Here is a 27,993-nt window from a genome sequence, read left to right as displayed (position 1 = left end):
AGTGATTTTGTATTTCTTCCATTTTCTTGCTATTGCACCAACAATTGTATTTTGTAGCCCATTCCTGCTTAGTGCAGGTCTATGATCTTGTCCCTGACATCCTTATAAAGCTCTTTTGTCGAGCCCATGTTGTAGAGGTTAGAGTCTGACTGATTAATTGAGTCTGTGGACAAAAGTCTTTTATAAAGGTGACTATGTAAGACAGCTGTCTTTAACCCCTTTCTACCATTGGACGCACTATTCCGTCCATGTGGGGTGGGCCCTACTTCCCAAGGACGGAATAGTACGTCCAGAGCGATCAGCCGTGCTCACGGGGGAGCACGGCCGATCGCGGCCGGGTGTCAGTGCCGGATGTCAGCTGCGATAGTCAGCTATGTGCCAGGAGCGGTCACGGACCGCCCCCGGCACATTAACCCCCGGCACACTGCGATCAAACATCATCACAGTGTTCCGGCGGTATAGGGAAGCATCGCGCAGGGAGGGGGCTCCCTGCGTGCTTCCCTGAGACCCTCGGAGCGACGCAATGTGATCGCGTTGCTGTGAGGGTCTCTTACCTCCTCCTCCCTGCAGGTCCGGATCCAAAATGGCCGCGGGGCTGCATCCGGGTCCTGCAGGGAGGTGGCTTACCAGCGCCTGCTCAGAGCAGGTGCCGGGAAGCCTCCCTGCTGTGCAAATCAGATCGCTGATCTGACACAGTGCACAGCAAAGTGTTAGATCAGTGATCTGTCACTTTACTGTAATGTACCCCCCTGGGGCAAAGTAAAAAAGTAAAAAAAAAAATTCATGTGTGAAAAAAAAAATTCCTAAATAAATAATAAAAGAAAATATTGTTCCAATAAATACATTCCTTTATCTAAATAGAAAACAATAAAAGTACACATATTTAGTATCGCCGCGTCCGTAATGACCCGGCCTATAAAACTGTCCCGCTAGTTAACCCCTTCAGTGAACACCGTAAGAAAAAAAAACAACGCTTTATTATCATACTGCCAAACAAAAAGTGGAATAACACGCAATCAAAAAGATTATGGTTGAAACGTTGCATCTGGCACAATAAAGGATTTTTTTTACGTTTCACCTGGATTGGATGCTGTCCTTCACTTCTTTTTTGGTATGTACTTGTCCATTTGGGTCCAGTGGAACTGGGACGGGTATCCCTTTGTCGGTTGTGCTGTCGGCTATTCTCCAATTTATAGGCTGCTGCTGCCGTGGCTGCTGCTGCTCTTCCTGAGTCTCCATCAGGCGACTCCTGCACATGCACAGACCCAGCATTTTATGGCTGCATCCTCACTTTCCAGTGTGCTCGTCACCAGGGAGCACCTATTTATGTCACCAGCAGAGACCCGGGCGGCAATGTCTCCTTCACGCTCAACACCAGGGCATGCCAATCCGAGAATGTGCTGGCTCAGGACAGCATGATAGCGGGAGATATTTCAGCAAAGACCACGCATCACGAACCTCCTGACCGGCGGCATCCGCCTCTTCCTCCCCCCCCCCCAGGGTTCAGAGAGAAAATATCCATGTGGAACTTGCAGGATGGAACAGCTACAATGCAAATGACCCACAGGGGAGTGGTGGACTCCCCAGTCTTGTAGAAACCAAGTTCCACATGGATATTTTCTCTCTGAACCCTGCTCATACAGGTACTATACAGATGATCAGGTTTTTAAATACATCAGATAGGGATTATATACATTAGATAGGCCTGCTCTATTATGGGTATACCTTGGCGATTGGTGGAGCAGCTTAACATACTTTTAAAAAAAAAAATGATGTCGTGGTCACATGAGCGGTCAGGTGACCGGTCACCTGACCGCGACGTCATCGAAGGTCCTTCACTCACTGCATTCCTTAGGAACGGAGCGAGACGCTAGCAGCGCTGTGAGCCAGGGACCATCCGAGGGTGAGTATATCCATGTTTTTTATTTTTGTTCTTTATTTTTTACTTGAATATGGATCCCAGGGCTTGAAGGAGACTCTCCTCTCCTCTAGACCCTGGGAACCACACGCCAACATGAAGGATCGCTCCCTGCACACGCCGTACCCGGCGTATAAGACGACCCCCGACTTTTGGGACAATTTTTAGGGGTCAAAAAGTTGTCTTATACGCCGGAAAATACGGTAGTCATAAAAACAGTCAGTTCAAGTTTGCAAAAAAAAAAAAAAGAACTAAAAGTGGACAGTAAAAGATTGGAAATCGGTGATTCGGACCGATGAGACGAAAGTCAATAAATAGTTTAAGCTCTGATAGTGCAAATGGTCTGAAAGAAACCAGGGGTAAAAAGGTCTAAGGGATCGAGAAATTCAAGGAACTGTCAAATTCGATGGAGGTAGCCTAATGATATGAGGTTGTTTCACAGCCAAAGGCATTGGATACTTCACCATTATCCATGGTGGTCTCAATGCTGAGCTATATGTGAGTTTCCCTTAAGGACGACAGTGTTCTAGTATGACAACAACCAAAAGCATATGCCGAGATTGGCGAAGAAATGGTTCAATGACAATGAAGTAGAGCTGCTGGCTTGGCCCCCACTGTCACCAGACCTCAACCCTATTAAACACTTGCGGGTAGAGTTGAAGAAAAATTTGTATGCATACCCAAGTGAATCGTCCAGTATGCACCAACTTTGAGAAAGTGTAGAAAAGACCTGATAAGATTTTGTTTGAGACATGCTTTTATCTGATCAAGATCATGCCCAGAAGGATTCAGGCAGTGTTGAAAGACAAAAGGTGGATTTACAAAATACTAGCAAAATGATAAAAATTTAGATTTTTAGGAGCAAAAGAGTAACAGTGCAGTGATATGACAAGATCTGCATAAATAAAATCATATGCTAAATAGTTGCAAATCAAATTTATGTATGAGATATCCAAGATGATTGTCTATAAAATGAAAGTAATCTCAAGTTCAAAGCAGTAGTGGATGGTGAGATATGGAGACTGAAAGTCAAAAGTTGAAAACATTGCTACTTATTTGCTCGTCAGTGACAGGGTATATGCTAATTTTTAAGGGGTTTTGCAGGTGGTTGCGGGTTTAAATCCCATTGGGGACTAAAAAAGAAAATCAAGTAAAAAAAGTTTTTCAAAATATAGAAGAAATTACTACATATTTCAAAATATACAGAAGCAAGGGAGGGTGTAATAAATAAAATAAAATAATTGCACAAAGCATTTCTTTGCAATAAAACTCACAAAACTGTCAGGATTTCCCTGCAGCAAAATAGAATTAATCTTAGGGTTTCATGAGTTAACTCAGTATATATAACTAGCTATTGAACCCGTTCTATGCCCGGGTGGCGAGCATTTATCTTGGTATATGGTCTCCATCCTGGTATGTGCTGCTCCATCCTGCGCCCCCATTCTGTCATGTGCTGTTCCATCCTGCATCCCAATCCTGTCATGTGCTGCTCCCATCCTGCGCCCCCGTTCTGTCATGTGCTGCTCCCATCCTGCGCCCCCATTCTGTCATGTGCTGCTCCCATCCTGCGCCTCCATTCTGTCATTTGCTGCTCACATCCTGTCATGTGCTGCTCCCATCCTGCACCCGTTCTGTCATGTGCTGCTCCCATCCTGCGCCCCCATTCTGTCATGTGCTGCTCCCATCCTGCGCCCCCATTCTGTCATGTGCTGCTCCATCCTGCATCCCAATCCTGTCATGTGCTGCTCCCATCCTGCGCCCCGTTCTGTCATGTGCTGCTCCCATCCTGCGCCCCATTCTGTCATGTGCTGCTCCCATCCTGCGCCCCCATTCTGTCATGTGCTGCTCCATCCTGCATCCCAATCCTGTCATGTGCTGCTCCCATCCTGTGCCTCCATTCTGTCATTTGCTGCTCCCATCCTGTCATGTGCTGCTCCCATCCTGCACCCGTTCTGTCATGTGTTGCTCCCATCCTGCACCCGTTCTGTCATGTGCTGCTCCCATCCTGCACCCGTTCTGTCATGTGTTGCTCCCATCCTGTGCCCCCACTCTGTCATGTGCTGCTGCCATCCTGCGCCCGTTCTGTCATGTGCTGCTCCATCCTGCGCCCCCATTCTGTCATGTGCTGCTCCATCCTGCATCCCAATCCTGTCATGTGCTGCTCCCATCCTGCGCCCCCGTTCTGTCATGTGCTGCTCCCATCCTGCGCCCCCATTCTGTCATGTGCTGCTCCCATCCTGCGCCTCCATTCTGTCATTTGCTGCTCCCATCCTGTCATGTGCTGCTCCCATCCTGCACCCGTTCTGTCATGTGCTGCTCCCATCCTGCGCCCCCATTCTGTCATGTGCTGCTCCCATCCTGCGCCCCTGTTCTGTCATGTGCTGCTCCCATCCTGCGCCCCCATTCTGTCATGTGCTGCTCCCATCCTGTCATGTGCTGCACCCATCCTGCACCCGTTCTGTCATGTGCTGCTCCCATCCTGCGCCCCCATTCTGTCATGTGCTGCTCCCATCCTGCGCCCCGTTCTGTCATGTGCTGCTCCCATCCTGCGCCCCTGTTCTGTCATGTGCTGCTCCCATCCTGCGCCCCCATTCTGTCATGTGCTGCACCCATCCTGCGCCCCCGTTCTGTCATGTGCTGCTCCATCCTGCATCCCAATCCTGTCATGTGCTGCTCCCATCCTGCGCCCCGTTCTGTCATGTGCTGCTCCCATCCTGCGCCCCCATTCTGTCATTTGCTGCTCCCATCCTGTCATGTGCTGCTCCCATCCTGCACCCGTTCTGTCATGTGTTGCTCCCATCCTGTGCCCCCATTCTGTCATGTGCTGCTGCCATCCTGCGCCCGTTCTGTCATGTGCTGCTCCATCCTGCGCCCCCATTCTGTCATGTGCTGCTCCATCCTGCATCCCAATCCTGTCATGTGCTGCTCCCATCCTGCGCCCCCGTTCTGTCATGTGCTGCTCCCATCCTGCGCCCCCATTCTGTCATGTGCTGCTCCCATCCTGCGCCTCCATTCTGTCATTTGCTGCTCCCATCCTGTCATGTGCTGCTCCCATCCTGCACCCGTTCTGTCATGTGCTGCTCCCATCCTGCGCCCCCATTCTGTCATGTGCTGCTCCCATCCTGCGCCCCGTTCTGTCATGTGCTGCTCCCATCCTGCACCCCCATTCTGTCATGTGCTGCTCCCATCCTGTCATGTGCTGCACCCATCCTGCGCCCCCGTTCTGTCATGTGCTGCTCCCATCCTGCGCCCCTGTTCTGTCATGTGCTGCTGCCATCCTGCGCCCGTTCTGTCATGTGCTGCTCCCATCCTGCGCCCGTTCTGTCATGTGCTGCTCCCATCCTGCGCCCGTTCTGTCATGTGCTGCTGCCATCCCGCGCCCCCATTATCATGTGCTGCTGCCATTCTGCGCCCGTTCTGTCATGTGCTGCTCCCATCCTGCGCCCCATTCTGTCATGTGCTGCACCCATCCTGCGCCCCCGTTCTGTCATGTGCTGCTCCCATCCTGCGCCCCTGTTCTGTCATGTGCTGCTGCCATCCTGCGCCCGTTCTGTCATGTGCTGCTCCCATCCTGCGCCCGTTCTGTCATGTGCTGCTCCCATCCTGCGCCCGTTCTGTCATGTGCTGCTCCCATCCTGCGCCCGTTCTGTCATGTGCTGCTCCCATCCTGCGCCCGTTCTGTCATGTGCTGCTCCCATCCTGCGCCCGTTCTGTCATGTGCTGCTGCCATCCCGCGCCCCCATTATCATGTGCTGCTGCCATTCTGCTCCCATCCTGTCATGTGCTGCTCCCATCCTGCGCCCCCATTCTGTCATGTGCTGCACCCATCCTGCGCCCCCGTTCTGTCATGTGCTGCTCCCATCCTGCGCCCCTGTTCTGTCATGTGCTGCTGCCATCCTGCGCCCGTTCTGTCATGTGCTGCTCCCATCCTGCGCCCGTTCTGTCATGTGCTGCTCCCATCCTGCGCCCGTTCTGTCATGTGCTGCTGCCATCCCGCGCCCCCATTATCATGTGCTGCTGCCATTCTGCGCCCGTTCTGTCATGTGCTGCTGCCATTCTGCCCCCGTTCTTTCATGTGCTGCTCCCATCCTGCGCCCGTTCTGCCATGTGCTGCTGCCATCCTGCCCCCGTTCTGTCATGTGCTGCTCCCATCCTGCGCCACCATTGTATTATATGCCCCCCATAAGACGCTCCAGTGTGTATGCCCCCGTATGCTGCTGCCATATAAAAAAAAAAAAGTATACCATACTCACCTATCGTCCGGCTCCACTGCAGGTGTGTCTTCAAAAAAAATGGCGCCGGAAAGCGCGGACTGCGCAGTCCGCGCTTTCCGGCGCCATTTTCTAGAAGACACACCTGCAGTGGAGCCGGAGTGTGTCTTCAAGAAAATGGCGCGGGAAAGCACGGACTGCGCAGGTGCCGATTCCGGCAGCAGGAATCGGCGCCTGCGCAGTCTGCACTTTCCGGAGGAGCTGGGAGACGGAGCCGCACGCAGCGCTGGAACGGGGAAAGGTGAATATACTTACCCTCCTGGCGGTCCCTGACTCTCCGTTGGAGATCGCGGTATGCGTTCAGTGCTTACGCATACCGCGATCTTCTGGGAGCGTCACTCTATGGGGGCCAGGCGCTTGCGCCTGCGCAGTCTATAAAGGCTTCAGACAGAGTGACGCTCCCAGCGTTATATTATAGATATCTAACAGATGCAATATGATAAATAAGCAGTATATTAGATGTTGGGTTTCATGTTTAACCCAATATAGCTGAAATATGATATCAGACAGCAAAAAGAGTATGAGAGTGAAAGTATACGAAAAGTAGAGGGGAAAAGAAGAAAAAAAAATCCATTCTAAGGGAGAGGGAGTGTAGGAGATTAGGACCTTTTAAAATAGTGCACACAATATGTTCATTTTTATGGTCTGCACAAGGAGGCATTGCACATAGTAATTATGCAAAGCAGCCTAAAGACATGACCCGTGAGGATCCATAAAAATTAGCATAATGGGCAGAGTAAATAAAAAGGCCCATATCTCATGAACAGTAAGGCTATGTTCACACCTTGCGTCGGGTCCCTGCGGGTTCTCCCGCAGCGGATTTGATAAATCTGCAGGGCAAAACAACTGCGGTTCTCCCTGCAGATTTATCGCGGTTTGTTCCGCGGTTTCCGCTGCGGGTTTCCGCCTATACTATTGATGCTGCATATGCAGCAATATGCAGCATCAATAGTAATGTTAAAAATAATAAAAATTGGTTATACTCACCCTCTGATGTCCGGATCTCCTGGGCGCTGCACCCGGCGGTCCGGTTCCAAAGATGCTGTGGGAGAAGGACCCTTCGTGACGTCACGGTCATGGAGCTCCGGACATCAGAGGGTGAGTATAACCAGATTTTTTATTTTTTAACCCCAAATATGGTTCCCAGGGCCTGGAGGAGAGTCTCCTCTCCTCCACCCCGGGTACCACCCGCACATTATCCGCTTCCCCATGCGGGAAGTAAGCGGTTCAATGTATTCCTATGGGTGCAGAATCGCAGTGATTCTGATTCTGCAGTGATTCTGCACAAAGAAGTGACATGCTGCGGGTTGTAAACCGCTGCGTTCCCGCGCGGTTTTTCCCGCAGCATGTGCACAGCGGTTTGCGGTTTCCATAGGGTTTACATGTTACTGTAAACGCTATGGAAACTGCTGCGGACCCGCAGCATCAAAATCGCGGCGGTTCCGCGGTAAAAACCGCTAAGTGTGAATATAGCCTTACTGTAAACGCTATGGAAACTGCTGCGGACCCGCAGCATCAAAATCGCGGCGGTTCCGCGGTAAAAACCGCTAAGTGTGAATATAGCCTATGGCAGATTTTTTTTAAAAAAAATGGAATAAAATAAGAGCAAAACTGTCTATTTTGACTTAGTGACAGGTCCTCTTTACTTGATTTATTGCGAACAGCTATAGCTGGCCATACATGTTAGATGAAGGTCAAACAAACCTGCAAATTTTGGGAGAACTGGCCAACTACTTAACGTGTATGGGAATGTGCTCAGCCTCCCCTACAACAGATGCCGAGGAAAGAAGGGCAAGGCATGTTAAAGTTTATCCTTTTTTCCTTACTGGAGAAAAGTCACCACCAGTTTTCTCTGGCACCAGCTTTCAGCCCTCCTCCCCATTGAGAGCCCCTGCTTGCTTAGCTAATCGAGAGCTGTAGTGATAAGACAAATGAGTGTTTGGCTGACAGCTGTTTAAAGTGTAAAACTACCTTAAAGGGGTTATCCACTGCAAGGACAACCCCTTTTTTTACTAAATGTTTGCCCCTGATAAAATAAAAAAACCTACCCTCACCTCCGGTGTCTGCACCATTCCCGCAGTGTTGGCACTAGCTCTACCCGGTGCTCTCTTGCGGTGTTGTGGCACATGACCCTGGCGCCCAATCAGCCAGGCTGCAACTGATCCTTGGCTTCCTCTTCATGTTCAATCCGTATGTAGGCGGGGACAGTGACGCCAGTGCTGATTGGGCTGGGGGTCACGTTTCAGAACACTGTACAAGAGCCTGGAGGCAAACATTTAGTACAAGAAGGTGTTGTCCTTAGTTGTGGACAACCCCTTTAATTCCATTAACTCAAACGCAGTGTCATCTGAAGTCCAGCAATTATTTCTATATTGTATCCCATCTCAGGACATAATGGCTGCATACAGTACATTACAAATCAAGATATGTCATTGCCAAAATTCATAACTATCCAATAAAGATAATAGCAAGCCTGAGTGGTACTGGCAGGGCTGCATGGCCAAAATCCACAACTACAATAAATGCTATTTTTAGTCCAGCTTTGTCATTTTCATCAGTGCTCATGTAGAAAAAAGCAATATAAATCTAGTACACAATATTTTATTAAGAAAAAAAATGCAGGATAAAAAAATTGGCTGGATAAACACAGTTCTGACCTTTTGGAGGACATATGTTGTGTTGTTAACAAGTAAGAAACATCCTTTGAAAATGAAGCCTGTAAGCATCCTGCAACGATGGGAAGGATGAGGCGGCAGGAATCTCTCAGGGGTTTAAATGCCAAGAATTTTCCATATACACTGTAAGTAGTGCATTAAAGGGAGGATTATGGTAAATTCCTGCTCATTAAAGGGCTAATAACTAAGGCTTGGATATACCCTGATAATAGATAATCAATGGTACCAGTATTTGAAGATGATGCTGTCTGTCTCTGTAATTGTTAGATTCATCCATTTCTTTGTTTTGTTGTCTTATAATAATAAAAAAGGACACTGTTATGGATTGACATGGGGTAGTCACCCAGTTTTTTCACATAACTGAAAGGCAAATCGGTTTGTACAGTAGTCAGATGTCCATTCCGGTTCTCCTTTGCAGTCAGTCTTCACGCCTCCATCCTGGACACCCCTTGCGCTTGCTAGGCCTCACAAGATCACATGACGTCAATGCTAGGGTTGAGCGAAACGGATCGGACAAATTAAAAAAAATCGCCGACTTTCAGCAAAGTCGGGTTTCTTGAAACCCGACCCGATCCTAGTGTGGGATCGGCCATGAGGTCGGTGATCTGCGCGCAAAAGTCGCGTTTCAGCGCCATTTCTCAGCCAATGAAGGAGGACGCAGAGTGTGGTGTTATGTTGAGGTAATTCAGTACCACAATGGACATAGAAGTCAGAGCACATACAGTGATCTGACAATAACCCAAAAACATAGAATGAGCTCTGAGACGTGGGAACTCTGCTGACCGCGATCCCTAATCCTCTCCAACCACACTAGAGGCAGCCGTGGATTGCGCCTAACGCTCCCTATGCAACTCGGCACAGCCTGAGAAACTAGCTAGCCTGAAGATAGAAAATAAGCCTACCTTGCCTCAGAGAAATACCCCAAAGGAAAAGGCAGCCCCCACATATAATGACTGTGAGTTAAGATGAAAAGACAAACGTAGAGATGAAATAGATTTAGCAAAGTGAGGCCCGACTTACTAAACAGAGCGAGGATAGGAAAGGTAACTTTGCGGTCAACACAAAACCCTACAAACAACCACGCAAAGGGGGCAAAAAGACCCTCCGTACCGATCTAACGGCACGGAGGTACACCCTCTGCGTCCCAGAGCTTCCAGCAAGCAAGAAAAAACAAAAGACAAGCTGGACAGAAAAAAACAGCAAACAAAATAGCAAAGCGGAACTTAGCTATGCAGAGCAGCAGGCCACAGGAACGATCCAGGAGGAAACAGGTCCAATACTAGAACATTGACTGGAGGCCAGGATCAAAGCACTAGGTGGAGTTAAATAGAGCAGCACCTAACGACTTCACCACATCACCTGAGGAAGGAAACTCAGAAGCCGCAGTACCACACTCCTCCACCAACGGAAGCTCACAGAGAGAATCAGCCGAAGTACCACTTGTGACCACAGGAGGGAGCTCTGCCACAGAATTCACAACAGTACCCCCCCCTCCTTGAGGAGGGGTCACCGAACCCTCACCAGAGCCCCCAGGACGACCAGGATGAGCCATATGAAAGGCACGAACAAGATCGGGAGCATGGACATCAGAGGCAAAGACCCAGGAATTATCTTCCTGAGCATAACCCTTCCACTTAACCAGATACTGGAGTTTCCGTCTTGAAACACGAGAATCCAAAATCTTCTCCACAATATACTCCAACTCCCCCTCCACCAAAACCGGGGCAGGAGGATCAACAGATGGAACCATAGGTGCCACGTATCTCCGCAACAATGACCTATGGAATACGTTATGTATGGAAAAAGAATCTGGAAGGGTCAGACGAAAAGACACAGGATTAAGAACCTCAGAAATCCTATACGGACCAATGAAACGAGGTTTAAACTTAGGAGAGGAAACCTTCATAGGAATATGACGAGAAGACAACCAAACCAAATCCCCAACACGAAGTCGGGGACCCACACAGCGTCTGCGATTAGCGAAACGTTGAGCCTTCTCCTGGGACAAGGTCAAATTGTCCACTACATGAGTCCAAATCTGCTGCAACCTGTCCACCACAGTATCCACACCAGGACAGTCCGAAGACTCAACCTGTCCTGAAGAGAAACGAGGATGGAACCCAGAGTTGCAGAAAAACGGCGAAACCAAGGTAGCCGAGCTGGCCCGATTATTAAGGGCGAACTCAGCCAAAGGCAAAAAGGACACCCAGTCATCCTGATCAGCAGAAACAAAGCATCTCAGATATGTTTCCAAGGTCTGATTGGTTCGTTCGGTCTGGCCATTAGTCTGAGGATGGAAAGCCGAGGAAAAAGACAAGTCAATGCCCATCCTACCACAAAAGGCTCGCCAAAACCTCGAAACAAACTGGGAACCTCTTTCAGAAACTATATTCTCTGGAATGCCATGTAAACGAACCACATGCTGGAAGAACAATGGCACCAAATCAGAGGAGGAAGGTAATTTAGACAAAGGTACCAAATGGACCATCTTAGAGAAGCGATCACAGACCACCCAAATGACTGACATCTTTTGAGAGACGGGAAGATCTGAAATAAAATCCATAGAGATATGTGTCCAAGGCCTCTTCGGGACCGGCAAGGGCAAAAGCAACCCACTGGCCCAAGCACAAATCCCACAGGACTGCACAAAAGAACACACATCCCGCGACAGAGATGGCCACCAAAAGGATCTAGCCACCAACTCTCTGGTACCAAAGATTCCAGGATGACCAGCCAACACCGAACAATGAACCTCAGAGATAACTTTATTCGTCCACCTATCAGGGACAAACAGTTTCTCCGCTGGGCAACGATCAGGTTTATTAGCCTGAAATTTTTGCAGCACCCGCCGCAAATCAGGGGAGATGGCAGACACAATTACTCCCTCTTTGAGGATACCCGCCGGCTCAGATAAACCCGGAGAGTCGGGCACAAAACTCCTAGACAGAGCATCCACCTTCACATTTTTAGAGCCCGGAAGGTACGAAATCACAAAGTCAAAACGGGCAAAAAACAGCGACCAACGAGCCTGTCTAGGATTCAACCGCTTGGCAGACTCGAGATAAGTCAAGTTCTTATGATCAGTCAAGACCACCACGCGATGCTTAGCTCCTTCAAGCCAATGACGCCACTCCTCGAATGCCCACTTCATGGCCAGCAACTCTCGATTGCCCACATCATAATTTCGCTCAGCAGGCGAAAACTTCCTGGAAAAGAAGGCGCATGGTTTCATCACCGAGCAATCAGAACTTCTCTGCGACAAAACAGCCCCTGCTCCAATCTCAGAAGCATCAACCTCGACCTGGAATGGAAGCGAAACATCTGGTTGACAACACAGGGGCAGAAGAAAAACGACGCTTCAACTCTTGAAAAGCTCCCACAGCAGCAGAAGACCAATTGACCACATCAGCACCCTTCTTGGTCAAATCGGTCAATGGTTTAGCAATACTAGAAAAATTGCAGACGAAGCGACGATAAAAATAAGCAAAGCCCAGGAACTTTTGCAGACTTTTCAGAGATGTCGGCTGAGTCCAATCATGGATGGCTTGGACCTTAACAGGGTCCATCTCGATAGTAGAAGGGGAAAAGATGAACCCCAAAAATGAAACCTTCTGAACACCAAAGAGACACTTTGATCCCTTCACAAACAAAGAATTAGCACGCAGGACCTGAAACACCGTTCTGACCTGCTTCACATGAGACTCCCAATCATCCGAGAAGATCAAAATGTCATCCAAGTACACAATCAGGAATTTATCCAGGTACTGTCGGAAGATGTCATGCATAAAGGACTGAAACACTGATGGAGCATTGGCAAGTCCGAATGGCATTACTAGATACTCAAAATGGCCCTCGGGCGTATTAAATGCAGTTTTCCATTCATCGCCTCGCTTAATACGCACAAGATTATACGCACCACGAAGATCTATCTTGGTGAACCAACTGGCCCCCTTAATCCGAGCAAACAAATCAGATAACAACGGCAAGGGGTACTGAAATTTAACCATGATCTTATTTAGAAGGCGGTAATCTATACAAGGTCTCAGCGAACCATCCTTCTTGGCTACAAAAAAGAACCCTGCTCCTAATGGCGACGATGATGGGCGAATATGCCCCTTCTCCAAGGACTCCTTCACATAACTCCGCATAGCGGCGTGCTCAGGCACAGACAAATTAAACAGTCGACCTTTTGGGAATTTACTACCAGGAATCAAATCGATAGCACAATCCCTATGCGGAGGTAGGGTATCGGACTTGGGCTCATCAAATACATCCCGGTAATCAGACAAGAACTCTGGAACCTCAGAAGGGGTGGATGACGAAATAGTCAGAAATGGGACATCACCATGTACCCCCTTATAACCCCAGCTGGACACAGACATGGATTTCCAATCTAATACTGGATTATGGACTTGTAGCCATGGCAACCCCAACACGACCACATCATGCAGATTATGCAACACCAGAAAGCGAATAACCTCCTGATGTGCAGGAGCCATGCACATGGTCAGCTGGGTCCAGTACTGAGGCTTATTCTTGGCCAAAGGCGTAGCATCAATTCCTCTCAATGGAATAGGACACTGCAAGGGCTCCAAGAAAAACCCACAACGCCTAGCATACTCCAAGTCCATCAAATTCAGGGCAGCGCCTGAATCCACAAATGCCATGACAGAATACGATGACAAAGAGCAGATCAAGGTAACGGACAAAAGAAATTTTGACTGTACCGTACCAATGGTGGCAGACCTAGTGAACCGCTTAGTGCGCTTAGGACAATCAGAGATAGCATGAGTGGAATCACCACAGTAGAAACACAGCCCATTCAGACGTCTGTGTTCTTGCCGTTCAACTCTGGTCAAAGTCCTATCGCACTGCATAGGCTCAGGTTTAACCCCTTCCCGACCTATGACGCCACGTAGGCGTCATGAAAGTCGGCCATGGCTGGAAATACTAATGTGCCCCCACCCCACCCCACCGATCGCCCCCCCAGCCCCCCGATCTGGCCGGTACACTGCTCCGGCTCCCCTCCGTCCAGTGCTCCGCTCCCCCCCCCGCTCTTGTCTGCTCCCCCCGTGCTCCAATCACCCCCCCGTGCTCCAATCACCCCCCCTGCACTCCGATCCACCCCCCCGGTGCTCCGTTCCACCCCCCCGTGCTCCATTCCAGCCCCCCCGTGCTCCGTTCCACGCCCCCCGTGCTCCGTTCCACCCCTCCAGCGCTCCGATTCCCCCCCCCGTGTTTCCCCCACCCCATCATACTTACCGATCCAGCCGGGGTTCCGTCCGTCTTCTCCCTGGGCGCCGCCATCTTCCAAAATGGCGGGCGCATGCGCAGTGCGCCCGCCGAATCTGCCGGCTGGCAGATTCGTTCCAAAGTGCATTTTGATCACTGAGATATAATCTATCTCAGTGATCAAAATAAAAAAAATTATAAATGACCCCCCCCTTTGTCACCCCCATAGGTAGGGACAATAAAAAAATAAAGAAATTTTTTTTTTCCACTAATGTTAGAATAGGGTTAGGGTTAGGGTTAGGGTTAGGGGTAGGGTTAGGGGTAGGGTTAGGGGTAGGGTTAGGGGTAGGGTTAGGGGTAGGGTTAGGGGTAGGGTTAGGGGTAGGGTTAGGGGTAGGGGTAGGGCTAGGGGTAGGGTTAGGGTTTCGGTATGTGCACACGTATTCTGGTCCTCTGCGGATTTTTCCGCTGCGGATTTGATAAATCCGCAGTGCTAAACCGCTGCGGATTTATGGCGGATTTACCGCATTTTTTTCTGCGCATTTCACTGCGGTTTTACAACTGCGATTTTCTATTGGAGCAGTTGTAAAACCGCTGCGGAATCCGCACAAAGAAGTGACATGCTGCGGAATGTAAACCGCTGCGTTTCCGTGCAGTTTTTCCGCAGCATGTGTACAGCGATTTTTGTTTCCCGTAGGTTTACATTGAACTGTAAACTCATGGGAAACTCCTGCGGATCCGCAGCGTTTTCCGCAGCGTGTGCACATACCTTTAGAATTAGGCTATGTGCACACTGTGCGGATTTGGCTGCGGATTGGCCGCTACGGATTCGCAGCAGTGTTCCATCAGGTTTACAGTACCATGTAGATGCATGTAAAGAAGCTGCGGAGACACCATCACGTGTTTCTCGACGCAAGCAGTGAATAGCCAGGCCTTTCCCCGGGAAGGAACAACCACGGGAAGGGCAGCATCCTATGAAGGAAAGCCACCTATGCCAAGCATGGTATCCATCCACAGACAGCTGTTTCGGGGTTTTGCCCCTCATCAGTGTGGAGTAGGAATCTGGCTATTAGGAGCAGTGCCTAGTAAAAAGGCTATAAAAGGCACAGATGATTGGCCTCGGGGAGACCAAAACATCCAACACTGCGGAGACACCATCACGTGTTTCTCAACGCAGTGATTCCAGAACACTGCCCCCATCCCTTATGGGAAATACGCAGATGCATGTAAAGAAGCTGCGGAGACACCATCACGTGTTTCTCGACGCAAGCAGTGAATAGCCAGGCCTTTCCCCGGGAAGGAACAACCACGGGAAGGGCAGCATCCTATGAAGGAAAGCCACCTATGCCAAGCATGGTATCCATCCACAGACAGCTGTTTCGGGGTTTTGCCCCTCATCAGTGTGGAGTAGGAATCTGGCTATTAGGAGCAGTGCCTAGTAAAAAGGCTATAAAGGCACAGATGATTGGCCTCGGGGAGACCAAAACATCCAACACTGCGGAGACACCATCACGTGTTTCTCAACGCAGTGATTCCAGAACACTGCCCCCATCCCTTATGGGAAATATGCAGATGCATGTAAAGAAGCTGCGGAGACACCATCACGTGTTTCTCGACGCAAGCAGTGAATAGCCAGGCCTTTCCCCGGGAAGGAACAACCACGGGAAGGGCAGCATCCTATGAAGGAAAGCCACCTATGCCAAGCATGGTATCCATCCACAGACAGCTGTTTCGGGGTTTTGCCCCTCATCAGTGTGGAGTAGGAATCTGGCTATTAGGAGCAGTGCCTAGTAAAAAGGCTATAAAGGCACAGATGATTGGCCTCGGGGAGAACAAAACATCCAACACTGCGGAGACACCATCACGTGTTTCTCAACGCAGAGATTCCAGAACACTGCCCCCATCCCTTATGGGAAATATGCAGATGCATGTAAAGAAGCTGCAGAGACACCATCACGTGTTTCTCGACGCAAGCAGTGAATAGCCAGGCCTTTCCCCGGGAAGGAACAACCACGGGAAGGGCAGCATCCTATGAAGGAAAGCCACCTATGCCAAGCATGGTATCCATCCACAGACAGCTGTTTCGGGGTTTTGCCCCTCATCAGTGTGGAGTAGGAATCTGGCTATTAGGAGCAGTGCCTAGTAAAAAGGCTATAAAGGCACAGATGATTGGCCTCGGGGAGACCAAAACATCCAACACTGCGGAGACACCATCACGTGTTTCTCAATGCAGTGATTCCAGAACACTGCCCCCATCCCTTATGGGAAATATGCAGATGCATGTAAAGAAGCTGCGGAGACACCATCACGTGTTTCTCGACGCAAGCAGTGAATAGCCAGGCCTTTCCCCGGGAAGGAACAACCACGGGAAGGGCAGCATCCTATGAAGGAAAGCCACCTATGCCAAGCATGGTATCCATCCACAGACAGCTGTTTCGGGGTTTTGCCCCTCATCAGTGTGGAGTAGGAATCTGGCTATTAGGAGCAGTGCCTAGTAAAAAGGCTATAAAGGCACAGATGATTGGCCTCGGGGAGACCAAAACATCCAACACTGCGGAGACACCATCACGTGTTTCTCAACGCAGTGATTCCAGAACACTGCCCCCATCCCTTATGGGAAATATGCAGATGCATGTAAAGAAGCTGCGGAGACACCATCATGTGTTTCTCGACGCAAGCAGTGAATAGCCAGGCCTTTCCCCGGGAAGGAACAACCACGGGAAGGGCAGCATCCTATGAAGGAAAGCCACCTATGCCAAGCATGGTATCCATCCACAGACAGCTGTTTCGGGGTTTTGCCCCTCATCAGTGTGATGTGATGGTGTCTCCGCAGTGTTGGATGTTTTGGTCTCCCCGAGGCCAATCATCTGTGCCTTTATAGCCTTTTTACTAGGCACTGCTCCTAATAGCCAGATTCCTACTCCACACTGATGAGGGGCAAAACCCCGAAACAGCTGTCTGTGGATGGATACCATGCTTGGCATAGGTGGCTTTCCTTCATAGGATGCTGCCCTTCCCGTGGTTGTTCCTTCCCGGGGAAAGGCCTGGCTATTCACTGCTTGCGTCGAGAAACACGTGATGGTGTCTCCGCAGCTTCTTTACATGCATCTGCATATTTCCCATAAGGGATGGGGGCAGTGTTCTGGAATCACTGCGTTGAGAAACACGTGATGGTGTCTCCGCAGTGTTGGATGTTTTGGTCTCCCCGAGGCCAATCATCTGTGCCTTTACAGTACCATGTAAACATATGAAAAACCAAATCCGCTGTGCCCATGGTGCGGAAAATACCGCGCGGAAACGCTGCGTTGTATTTTCCGCAGCATGTCAATTCTTTGTGCGGATTCCGCAGCGTTTTACACCTGTTCCTCAATAGGAATCCGCAGGTGAAATCCGCACAAAAAACACTGGAAATCCGCGGAAAATCCGCAGGTAAAACGCAGTGCCTATTACCCGCGGATTTTTCAAAAATGGTGCGGAAATATCTCACACGAATCCGCAACGTGGGCACATAGCCTTAGGGTTAGGGTTGGAATTAGGGTTGTGGTTAGGGTTATGGCTACAGTTGGGATTAGGTTTAGGGGTGTGTTGGGGTTAGTATTGGAGTTAGAATTGAGGGGTTACCACTGTTTAGGCACATCAGGGGTCTCCAAACGCAACATGGCGCCACCATTGATTCCAGCCAATCTCGTATTCAAAAAGTCAAATGGTGCTCCCTCACTTCCGAGCCCTGACGTGTGCCCAAACAGTGGTTTACCCCCACATATGGGGTATCAGTGTACTCAGGATAAACTGCGCAACAATTACTGGGGTCCAATTTCTCCTGTTACCCTTGTGAATCTAAAAAAATGCTTGCTAAAACATAATTTTTGAGGAAAGAAAAATGATTTTTTATTTTCACGGCTCTGCGTTGTAAACGTCTGTGAAGCACTTGGGGGTTCAAAGTGCTCACCACATATCTAGATAAGTTCCTTGGGGGGTCTAGTTTCTAAAATGGGGTCACTTGTGGGGGTTTCTACTGTTTAGGCACACCAGGGGCTCTGCAAACGCAACGTGACACCCGCAGACCATTCCATCAAAGTCTGCATTTCAAAAGTCACTACTTCCCTTCTGAGCGCCGACGTGTGCCCAAACAGTGGTTTACCCCCACTCATGGGGTATCAGCGTACTCAGGAGAAACTGGACAACAACTTTTGGGGTCCAATTTCTCCTGTAACCCTTGGGAAAATAAAAAATTCTGGGCTAAATAATTATTTTTGAGGAAAGAAAACGTATTTATTATTTTCACGGCTCTGCATTATAAACTTCTATGAAGCACTTGGGGGTTCAAAGTGCTCACCACACATCTAGATAAGTTCCTTTCGGGGTCTAGTTTCCAAAATGGGGTCACTTGTGGGGGGTTTCTACTGTTTAGGCACATCAGGGGCTCTGCAAACGCAACGTGACGCCCGCAGAGCATTCCATCAAAGTCTGCATTTCAAAACGTCACTACTTCAATTCCAAGCCCCGGCATGTGCCCAAACAGTAGTTTACCCCCACATATGGGGTATCACCGTACTCAGGAGAAACTGGACAACAAATATTGGGGTCAAATTTCTCCTGTTACCCTTGGGAAAATTAAAAAATTCTGGGCTAAATAATTATTTTTGAGGAAAGAAAACGTATTTATTATTTTCACGGCTCTGCATTATAAACTTCTATGAAGCGCTTGGGGGTTCAAAGTGCTCACCACACATCTAGATAAGTTCCTTTCGGGGTCTAGTTTCCAAAATGGGGTCACTTGTGGGGGGTTTCTACTGTTAAGCCACATCAGGGGCTCTGCAAACGCAACGTGACGCCCACACAGCATTCCATCAAAGTCTGCATTTCAAAACGTCACTACTTCACTTCCGAGCCTCGGCATGTGCCCAAACAGTGGTTTACCCCCACATATGGGGAATCAGCGTACTCAGGAGAAACTGGACAACAACTTTTGGGGTCCAATTTCTTCTGTAACCCTTGGGAAAATTAAAAATTCTGGGCTAAATAATTATTTTTGAGGAAAGAAAACGTATTTATTATTTTCACGGCTCTGCATTATAAACTTCTATGAAGCACTTGGGGGTTCAAAGTGCTCACCACACATCTAGATAAGTTCCTTTGGGGGTCTAGTTTCCAAAATGGGGTCACTTGTGGGGGGTTTCTACTGTTAAGCCACATCAGGGGCTCTGCAAACGCAACGTGACGCCCACAGAGCATTCCATCAAAGTCTGCATTTCAAAACGTCACTACTTCACTTCCGAGCCCCGGCATGTGCCCAAACAGTGATTTACCCCCACATATGGGGTATCAGCGTACTCAGGAGAAACTGGACAACAAATTTTGGGGTCAAATTTCTCCTGTTACCCTTGGGAAAATAAAAAATTGCAGGCTAAAATATCATTTTTGAGAAAATAATTTTTTTTTTTTATTTTCATGGCTCTGCGTTATAAACTTATGTGAAGCACTTGGGGGTTCAAAGTCCTCACCACACATCTAGATTAGTTCCTTTGGGGGTCTAGTTTCCAAAATCGTGTCATTTCTGGGGGATCTCCAATGTTTAGGCACACAGGGGCTCTCCAAACGTGACATGGTGTCCGCTAATGATTGGAGCTAATTTTCCATTTAAAAAGCCAAATGGCGTGCCATCCCTTCCGAGCCCTGCCGTGCGCCCAAACAGTGGTTTACCCCCACATATGGGGTATCAGCGTACTCAGGACAAACTGTACAACAATATTTGGGGTCCAATTTCTCCTATTATCCTTGGCAAAATAGGAAATTCCAGGCTAAAAAATCATTTTTGAGGAAAGAAAAATTATTTTTTATTTTCATGGCTCTGCGTTATAAACTTCTGTGAAGCACCTGGGGGTTTAAAGTGCTCAATATGCATCTAGATAAGTTCCTTGGGGGGTCTAGTTTCCAAAATGGGGTCACTTGTGGGGGAGCTCCAATGTTTAGGCACACAGGGGCTCTCCAAACGCGACATGGTGTCCGCTAACAATTGGAGCTAATTTTCCATTCAAAAAGTCAAATGGCGCGCCTTTCCTTCCGAGCCCTGCCGAGTGCCCAAACAGTGGTTTACCCCCACATATGAGGTATCGACGTACTCGGGAGAAATTGCCCAACAAATTTTATGATCCATTTTATCCTACTGCCCATGTGAAAATGAAAAAATTGAGGCGAAAAGAATTTTTTTGTGAAAAAAAAGTACTTTTTCATTTTTACAGATCAATTTGTGAAGCACCTGAGGGTTTAAAGTGCTCACTAGGCATCTAAATAAGTTCCTTGGGGGGTCTAGTTTCCAAAATGGGGTCACTTGTGGGGGAGCGCCAATGTTTAGGCACACAGGAGCTATCCAAACGCGACATGGTGTCCGCTATCGATGGAAATAATTTTTCATTCAATAAGTCAAATGGCGCTCCTTCCCTTCCGAGCCTTACCATGTGCCCAAACAGTGGTTTACCCCCACATGTGAGGTATTGGTGTACTCAGGAGAAATTGCCCAACACATTTTAGGATCCATTTTATCCTGTTGCCCATGTGAAAATGAAAAAATTGAGGCGAAAAGAATGTTTTTGTGAAAAAAAAAGTACTTTTTCATTTTTACGGATCAATTTGTGAAGCACCTGGGGGTTCAAAGTGCTCACTATGCATCTAGATAAGTTCCTTGGGGCGTCTAGTTTCCAAAATGGTGTCCCTTGTGGGGGAGCTCCAATTTTTAGGCACACGGGGCTCTCCAAACGTGACATGGTGTCCGCTAAAGAGTGGAGCCAATTTTTGATTCATAAAGTCAAATGGCGCTCCTTCCCTTCCAAGCCCTGCCGTGCGCCCAAACAGTGGTTTACCCCCACATATGAGGTATCAGCGTACTCAGGACAAATTGGAAAACAACTTTCGTGGTTCAGTTTCTCCTTTTACCATTGGGAAAATAAAAAAATTGTTGCTAAAAGATAATTTTTGTGACTAAAAAGTTAAATGTTCATTTTTTCCTTCCATGTTGCTTCTGCTGCTGTGAAGCACCTGAAGGGTTAATAAACTTCTTGAATGTGGTTTTGAGTACCTTGAGGGGTGCAGTTTTTAGAATGGTGTCACTTTTGGGTATTTTCAGCCATATAGACCCCTCAAACTGACTTCAAATGTGAGGTGGTCCCTAAAAAAAATGGTTTTGTAAATTTCGTTGTAAAAATGACAAATCGCTGGTCAAATTTTAACTCTTATAACTTCCTAACAAAAAAAAAATTTTGTTTCCAAAATTGTGCTGATGTAAGGTAAACATGTGGGAAATGTTATTTATTAACTATTTTGTGTCACATATCTCTCTGGTTTAACAGAATAAAAATTAAAAATGTGAAAATTGCGAAATTTTCTAAATTTTCGCCAAATTTCCGTTTTTATCACAAATAAACGCAGAATTTATTGACCTAAATTTACCACTAACATGAAGCCCAATATGTCACGAAAAAACAATCTCAGAACCGCTAGGATCCGTTGAAGCGTTCCTGAGTTATTACCTCATAAAGGGACACTGGTCAGAATTGCAAAAAACGGCAAGGTCTTTAAGGTCAAAATAAGCTGGGTCATGAAGGGGTTAAGCTCAGGTAATACCGCCAAATGGTGCACAGATTTACGCTCACGCAAGCGTCGACCGATCTGAATAGCCAAAGACATAGACTCATTCAAACCAGCAGGCATAGGAAATCCCACCATGACATCCTTAAGGGCTTCAGAGAGACCCTTTCTGAAAATAGCTGCGAGCGCACCTTCATTCCATTGAGTGAGTACGGACCACTTTCTAAATTTCTGACAATATACCTCTATATCATCCTGAGCCTGACACAGAGCCAGCAAATTCTTCTCTGCCTGATCCACTGAATTAGGTTCATCGTACAGCAATCCGAGCGCCAGGAAAAACGCATCGATATTACTTAATGCAGGATCTCCTGGCGCAAGAGAAAATGCCCAGTCCTGAGGGTCGCCACGTAAAAAAGAAATAATGATCAAAACTTGTTGAAGTGGGTCACCAGAGGAGCGAGGTTTCAAGGCCAGAAATAGTTTACAATTATTTTTGAAACTCAGAAATTTAGTTCTATCTCCAAAAAACAAATCAGGAATAGGAATTCTTGGTTCTAACATAGATTTCTGATCAATAGTGTCTTGAATCTTTTGTACTCTTGCCGAGAGCTGATCCACACATGAAGACAGACCTTTAATGTCCATCGCTACACCTGTGTACTGAACCACCCAAATGTCTAGGGGAAAAAAAAGGCAAAACACAGTGCAGAGAAAAAAAAATGGTCTCAGAACTTCTTTTTTCCCTCTATTGAGAATCATTAGTACTTTTGGCCTCCAGTACTGTTATGTTGAGGTAATTCAGTACCACAATGGACATAGAAGTCAGAGCACATACAGTGATCTGACAATAACCCAAAAACATAGAACGAGCTCTGAGACGTGGGAACTCTGCTCACCGCAATCCCTAATCCTCTCCAACCACACTAGAGGCAGCCATGGATTGCGCCTAACGCTCCCTATGCAACTCGGCACAGCCTGAGAAACTAGCTAGCCTGAAGATAGAAAATAAGCCCACCTTTCCTCAGAGAAATACCCCAAAGGAAAAGGCAGCCCCCACATATAATGACTGTGAGTTAAGATGAAAAGACAAACGTAGAGATGAAATAGATTTAGCAAAGTGAGGCCCGACTTACTAAACAGAGCGAGGATAGGAAAGGTAACTTTGCGGTCAACACAAAACCCTACAAACAACCACGCAAAGGGGGCAAAAAGACCCTCCGTACCGAACTAACGGCACGGAGGTACACCCTCTGCGTCCCAGAGCTTCCAGCAAGCAAGAAAAAACAAAAGACAAGCTGGACAGAAAAAAACAGCAAACAAAATAGCAAAGCGGAACTTAGCTATGCAGAGCAGCAGGCCACAGGAACGATCCAGGAGGAAACAGGTCCAATACTAGAACATTGACTGGAGGCCAGGATCAAAGCACTAGGTGGAGTTAAATAGAGCAGCACCTAACGACTTCACCACATCACCTGAGGAAGGAAACTCAGAAGCCGCAGTACCACTCTTCTCCACCAACGGAAGCTCACAGAGAGAATCAGCCGAAGTACCACTTGTGACCACAGGAGGGAGCTCTGCCACAGAATTCACAACAGTGTGGGCAGCGTGATGACATAGGTCTCGGTCCCCACCATCTTAGAGAAGGGCATGACAGTGATTGGCTTGCTTTCTGCGGCGTCACAGGGGCTACAAAGGGGCGTGCATGCCGACCGCCATCTTACTTCTGCCGATCTTAGCATAGGGAGAGGTTGCTGCAGCCTCATCAGAAGAAGGGATATAGTTAGGGAGGGAAGATTAACCCCCAAACTGCTTGTGCTGTAGCGATTTCCACTGTCCAACACCACCATTTTTTTGCAGGGACAGTGGAGGCTATATTTTTGTGCATCAGCTCTGTAGCTTATTAGGCTGCCCTATTAGGCTCCCTGATAGCTGCATTGTTGTTTGCACGCCGCTGTGCAAACCAACTGCTTTTTTAAAAGCAAAAATCCTGTTGCTCCTTTCTGCACAGTTACCTTGTTTATTTGTCCACACTTGTGTGCAGCAGTCCTTTTTATTGCTGCCATACTTGTCCTGAGATCATTGTAGGGAGATTGAAATTGTACTACAGTCCTTGTATTTTTTCATATATCTTCCAGCCACTTTCTGCCACTTACATTGTGTTGTTTTATGCACTGGGCCTGAGTTTTGGTTCAGTCTCCCCCAAAAAAGTGAGATTCAAATTCTCACAAAGTGGATATACTTCAGTCCTGTTAGTTTGTCGTATGTCAGCCAGTCACTTTCATTCACTTAGATTGCGTTGTTATATACACTGGGCCTGAGTTTTGGTTCAGTCTCCCAAAAAAAAAAGGGAGATTCAAATTCTCACAAAGTGGATATTCTTCAGTCTTGTTAGTTTGTCGTATATCAGCCAGCCACTTTCTGACACTTACTTTGTGTTGTTTTATGCACAGGGCCTGAGTTTTGGTTCAGTCTCCCCAAAAAAAGGAGATTTAAATTCTCAACAAGTTTATATACACAATCCTAAAAAGACACAAAATACTGCGCTATAGAATGCCACACTACGGAGGCTACTAGGCCCATCATACTGTGTATAAGGGAGCTGTGGCCCCATCATACTGTGTATAAGGAAGCTGTGGACCCACTATACTGTGTATAAGGGAGCTGTGGGCCCATCATACTGTGTATAAGGGAGCTGTGGGCCCTATCATACTGTGTGTAAGGGAGCAGCGGCCCTATCATACTGTGTGTAAGGGAGCTGCGGCCCCATCATACTGTGTATAAGGGAGCTGAGGCCCCATCATACTGTGTATAAGGGAGCTGCGGCCCCATCATACTGTGTATAAGGAAGCTGTGGACCCACTATACTGTGTATAAGGGAGCTGTGGGCCCATCATACTGTGTATAAGGGAGCTGTGGGCCCATCATACTGTGTATAAGGGAGCTGCGGGCCCATCATACTGTGTATAAGGGAGCTGTGGCCCTATCATACTGTGTATAAGGGAGCTGTGGCCCTATCATACTGTGTATAAGGGAGCTGCGGCCCCATCATACTGTGTATAAGGGAGCTGCGGCCCCATCATACTGTGTATAAGGGAGCTGCGGCCCCATCACACTGTGTATAAGGGAGCTGCGGGCCCATCATACTGTGTATAAGGGAGCTGCGGGCCCTTCATACTGTGTATAAGGGAGCTGCGGCCCCATCATACTGTGTATAAGGGAGCTGCGGGCCCTTCATACTGTGTATAAGGGAGCTGTGGGCCCATCATACTGTGTATAAGGGAGCTGCAGGCCCTTCATATTGTGTATAAGGGAGCTGCGGGCCCTTCATACTGTGTATAAGGGAGCTGCGGGCCCATCATACTGTGTACAGGAGAACTGTGAGGGACATCATACTGTTTGACAGAAGCTGCGGGCCCATCATACTGTGTATAGGGAACTGTGAAGGCATATTGTGCATATGGGAGCTGTTGGCCCATTACACTGTATACAGGGGAGCTCTGGGGGGCATTATACTTTCTATAGTGGAGTCCTGTCAGCATTATACTTAGTATGAGCCCAATGCTCCCCTATACAATCTATAGGGGAGCAGTGGGATCATACTGTGTAGAGGGGAGCAGTGGGAACATCATACGGTGTATAGGGGAGTTATAGAATCATCATACTGGGTATAGGGGAGCTGTGGGGGCCTTATACGGTGTATATGGAAGCTTTGAGCTCACCATACTGTGTATAATGGAGCAGTACATGGGGGAACTTAGGGGACATTATTAAATGTAAAGTGGGCACTTAAGCATGATTGTTATAGGGGCACTCAGAGTATTGTGACCATCAAAGTTGCATATCGTCACAATATGGCGGTAAAATCAATGTTCGTTTTTGTATATAGATATATTTTCAATAACAGTGCGGTCATATTCTGAGGTTCCACTATAGTCACAATTAGAGTGCGCATTCGTAACTGTAATCAGGGTTAGCTGGTTAGGGGCCCACTCAGATGTTTCGCCCCCCTAAGTTGAAACCCTAGCTACGCCTCTGCTGCCACTGCAAATATCATGGTTCCCACGTTACTGCTAGAACAAAGACTCTGGAAAATCGACATGGCTCCAGCCCCATCAAATAGAATTCAGTGAATTCTGCGCCCCCTTCTTCTGAGCCACACTGTGCCTAAACCACATTAAGCAGACACATGTTTGACAATATTGTAGCGGGGAGAAAGCACTTAATTTATGAGGGGGGGGGCTGTCACCAGCAGAACAAGCTGGGCACAATGTATGGGGGCGCTATACTATATGGGGACACAATGTATGGGCACTAAACTGGTAGATTTGTAATTCTCAACAACAACAAAAAAAACCTTGGCTTGGATGTTACAAAATAGTGATTGCAGCAGTAGATGAATTCATGGAGAGGTGCAAATTTCTATAATGGGGTAACTTTTGTGGTTTTTCTGCTGTTTTGGTATCTTCGGGGATCCGCAAATGTCATCCCCAAACTATTCTAGCATATTCTGTGCTCCAAAAGCCAAATAGCGTTCCTTCTCAGCCCTGATGTGTGGCTCAACAGTAATTTATGACAATATGTGGGGATACTACCATGTTCTGAAGAAATTATGGAGTCCAGTTTCACCTATTCATCCTTGTGTACCTGAGAAATTTGCAGCAAATACAATTTTATTTTTACAACTAAAATGTCATATTTCCACATCTCAATGTTATAATATTCTGTGAGGCACCTAAGGGTTCAAAATACTCACCACACGCCTACATGAATTCCTTAGGCAGTGAAGTTTCCAATAAGGGGTCACCTTGGGCCGTTCTTCTGTTCTGGTACCTCAGGGGATCAGCTAATGAGGTCCACAATCTATTCAAACAAAATCTGCATTCTAAAAGCCAAATAGTGCTCCTTCCGGTCCGATCCCTGCCGTGTGCTCAAACAGTAGTGTACAACCACAGAAAGGGTACTGCCACATTCAGGAGAAATTGCATAACAAATTGTGGGATCCAATTTTTCCCATTACCCTTTGTGCAACTTATAAATTTGGTGCTAAAACAGAATTTTAGTGTAAAAATAATAATTTTTTGTTCTCTCTAAATAATATAAAGTTTTCTAAATCACCTGTAGGTTAAAAAGGCTCAGTACATTGCTAGATGAATTGAGGGGCCTAGTTTTCAAAACGGGGTCACTTGTGGGAGGGTTTCTGCTATTTTCGCATGGCTGGGATTCTCCAAATCCGACATGGCAGTCACAATTTATTCCAGAAAAATAGCACTCTTCCCTTTCCTAGCTCTGCCATGTGTCCAAGCAGAAGTTTTTGACCATATATTGGGTATCATCGCATTTGGCAGAAATTGCGCAACAAATTTTGGGGTCCGCTTTCTCCTGTTATCCATTGTGAGAATTACAAATTTGCCGCTAAATCAACATTTTTGTGAAACAAATGAAAATTTTAAACATGGAAACCTAAATGTTATGAAATTCTGTGTAGTACCTGTGGGTTCAAAATGCTTACTATATTCCTGGACGAAGCATTTCATTACGAAACGTGTGCCGGGTGTGGTGGACTCCTGGATTCTCTCTATCTTACCTGGTAAACGAGTGTTTTTTTATGTATTGTATTAGACATATGTATAGAATGGCTGTACTTGGACACCATATATGTTGTTACATATGGCACATTTAGCCTTGTTTATTAATACCTCATACATGCCTGATTTTTCTGTATTAATCTATTTATATATTGATCTATTTTAATTTTTATTTCCATTCACTAGTATAGAGGTCATAGCACTGGCTAGTAATAAATAAATACCATATGTACTCGAGTATAAGCCGAGATTTTCAGCCCAAATTTTTGGGCTGAAAGTGCCCCTCTCGGCTTATACTCGAGTCACGGTCTGTGGCAGGGTCGGCGGGTGAGGGGGGGAGAGGTCTGAGGCATACTTACCTAGTCCCAGCGATCCTGACGCTCCCCCTGCCCGTCACACTGTCTTTGGGTGCCGCAGCTCTTCCCCTGTACAGCGGTCACGTGGTACCGCTCATTAAACTTATGAATATGGACTCCATTCCTATAGGGGTGGAGCCGCATATTAATTTCTCTAATCAGCGGTAACGGTGACCGCTGATAGAGGAAGAAGCTGCGGCACCCGAAGACCAGCTGTCCAGGAGAAGGAGCCAGGGACCGCGCCAGGAGCAGGTAAGTATGTCATATTTACCTGTCCACGATCCACACGCCGGGCGCGCTCCATCTTCCCGGCGTCTCTCCGCTCTGACTGTGCAGGTCAGAGGGCGCGATGACGCATATAGTGTGCGC

The sequence above is a fragment of the Ranitomeya imitator genome, chromosome 4, assembly GCF_032444005.1.
Source record: "Ranitomeya imitator isolate aRanImi1 chromosome 4, aRanImi1.pri, whole genome shotgun sequence".
Taxonomy (NCBI): domain Eukaryota; kingdom Metazoa; phylum Chordata; class Amphibia; order Anura; family Dendrobatidae; genus Ranitomeya; species Ranitomeya imitator.
This window is presented reverse-complemented; position numbering follows the sequence as displayed.